Source organism: Stegodyphus dumicola, chromosome 10 (assembly GCF_044657685.1).
Source record: "Stegodyphus dumicola isolate Sdum_Otavi_A_Nest chromosome 10, ASM4465768v1".
Classification (NCBI taxonomy): Eukaryota; Metazoa; Arthropoda; class Arachnida; order Araneae; family Eresidae; genus Stegodyphus; species Stegodyphus dumicola.
In genome coordinates, this window is record NC_140777.1 from 57354114 (window position 1) to 57357358 (window position 3245).

The following is a 3245-nucleotide window of genomic DNA, read 5'->3' on the forward strand; positions in this document are numbered from 1 at the left end:
ATTAATCTAAGGAAAACAAATTTTTAACCTTAAAAAGTAACGAAGTGTTAAAAGAGCCTAAAGATTTGAAAAGATTTAATAATTATTCCATTTAATAGTAATATTTGAAATTATTTTCACTCTATTGATTAATCTAAGCATTTTTTTTTTTCGAGTTTAAAAGTCTTACATAAACACATATCTATGAATCAAAGAATTTCAGTTTATCTTTTCTGTAACAAAATACAGTATACTACATTTACTCTACTATTATATTGTTAAATTCTGTAAAGAAGCAGTGTTCGGTTTCTTGACAATGGATTGTAAAAAACAATGTTAGTCAAACTTTGTGGCAGTGCGACGCCATAAAAATGTAAACGATCCCCAAAAACAATTTCACGAACCAATCGGTGCATCACCCTTAATTATATACCATCAATTCAGATTTTTCAGGACTTGCAACCCCTAATGAGGTCTGGACCCATAATTTGAATACCACTGGTATAAAATGAATTTAAGTATAAAGTGTAGAAAATATAAAGTATTTCTTAAGAACTAGTAGTGTTTTCGAGATGGATAACAAAAAGACATTAGCATTTTATCATAATCATATTTAATATGGTTTCTTAATTCACACCTGAAGGACAAAACATAACCACCTCGCTAAATTATATTAGAATCTCTACATTCTTTCTCTTGATGTAATCTATCATTTTCAGCAAGCTAGCCGAAAAAAATTTTAATTCCAGCAATTTAAAAGGTTAAACTTCACATGCTATTAATAAATCCGAGAAATTCTTTATTTTGAAAACGTTTTTCAGCTTGCATACATAAATGAATTAATTTAAAAGATAAATGGCGGAAAATAATCTTGAATTTGTAAAACATTGAATGAATAGAATATTTAGTTTAATTTAATAATTGTTAGGTTTTTAACTCTATCGTCTACAAAATACCGCTTTTATGTAAAATTATTTTTAAAGAAGTTATAACCGTTTGAATAGCCTTGTTTATCTTTTTTGTGACATTTAAAGGGACATTTAAATGCCAATAAAAAGGTAAACAAACATTTGAGAAACATTATTTTAATTTCCGCGACAATATTTTTACTGTTAGTAAGATATAAATGTGTAAGTTTATGAAGACTGCAATTTATGCAAGCTCATTTCACGGATGAGTTACCCAGACATTATAAATACCCAACAGATGTCATATCATTTTTTTTTGAAAGTGTAGCATTGCTAAAAATATGAAACCTAAATCTCATTCAATGATGAAAAACAAATCAACAGTAAATGTTTTATCCAAAATATTGCCGGTGTACGAATAACTAGCCAGTAATCAGCTTTTAGCATGATCCATATCTGAAAAAATACAAAACACTAACGAGAGTTCACATAGCGACATTTGGAAGAACTGCCCGAAGGAAACATTTGTATTGAAAACAGACTCGAAATAGCTGTTATCACAGCAATTAGTGATTTCAATTTTGAGTGTTTAAATACTTTAGGTATGGAACATAAAGACAAATTCATGTTCAATATCTATTGGAAAGAGGCAAGATAAACGTCGTATACATCAAAGCAAAAAAAAAGGGGGGGGTTCGACTGGATACAAGAAAAAAAGAATTACCAAAACAAAAAACAAAAAACAAAAAAAAATAAATAAATAAATAAATAAATAAATAAAATAAAATAAAATAAAATAAAAATCTGAAATGTTTCAGATTTTAAATTACGTCCAAAGGGGCGTTTTTTAACATTTTGTGTGTTACCTTTCTTTATTAAATATCATGTTCCTCGCACTTAAACCATAAGATCCAGTGCAACAGCAATATCGCAAAATAGTTTTAAAACGAGCATATCTTTAGAATTTCCGATACAGAGACTCACGCGCTGGGGATAAAAATGTTTTTTCTGCACAACGTTGCCATTGCTCGCTTTGAAATCCTTGAGTTTGTTAATCAAAAATTCGTCAAAGTTTTAAAAAATAGGAAATCGATCATAAAACAAATTTCAAATTTCAAATTTGGTCTTCCACATGCTCATATTCGTTGGAGGATTACGTTATTCAAAATTCGATGACTCTATGTACCGTTGTTTTATCACAATACGAGAAATATACATACATTTATGCAGAGTTTTCATTATTTAATTTCTTCAAATATAATGCAGGACTCTAACATTTTGTGGCAACAGTTTGAAAAGTGAACCGACATTTATGAGTCCGACGCAAAATGCCAAAACGAAACTAATAGTCCTTCGGGATTCAAATCCCTTTGGACTAAAAACTATATAAGGTAGGTAAACATAATGAAAATGTAAATGAGGAAGGGGAAACATATGGTGAAGGACGTTTTTAAAGTGATCCTTGTTTTAAAAAAATGTATTTGGATGAATTTACTGAAAGTGTTCGAGAAAATTTCTAAAATAATATTAAGTATTTCTTACCATTCTACGATTTTATTAGTAAAAACATTATTTATGCATACGTAAAATAATGTTAAAATATTTTATATTAAATAAAATCATACATTAGGACATGTTAAGAAGTAAATATTATAGGTAAGCCTAAAAATATTCTTAAAATGTATTTTTCTCACAATGAAATTTTCGCAATTATTGCATCTTCAAAATGCTCCATGCGCTTTATTTTATGTTCAAAATGACTGTAATTTGTAATTTAGATTCGCATTTATACATGTAACAAAAATTGGTATGCATTTTTGAATGCGAATTCATTAAGGGGATAAAAGTCCAATTAAAGTGTATTAAAGTGGGAAATTTTGTCCAAAATTCAGGTATATGTGAAAGAAATATTGATTAAAAACTAACATTTTATGCAATTCACTAATCGATACTAAGTTGCGTTTTCAATGCATTTTTAATAAAAAATAAAGCAAAAATAACAAAAGACAGAAAAAAATTCAGTCGCATGGAGCATTTTGAAAAAATTTAAAAAATTGAAAAAAAAATTTGAAAAAAAATTAAATTGCTATGATCCAGAAATTTTTTCAAAAATATAAAATATAATTATAGTAAAATATACATGCATGCAAAATTTCATAATTCTATGACAATAATTTAAAAAAAAGTATTTGAACGTCCACTGTCCCCTCAAAGGTAACTAATCCCTACTCCCTTCGCGCCTTCGTTTCTCCCACATCTAACCGTCAATTGAAAACATTGAATTCGAGCAATGGGATAAGCCTAGCCTTGTTCCTTTGCCGACCTTGGATGCATGTATGAATGTGTTGCGTAGCTATA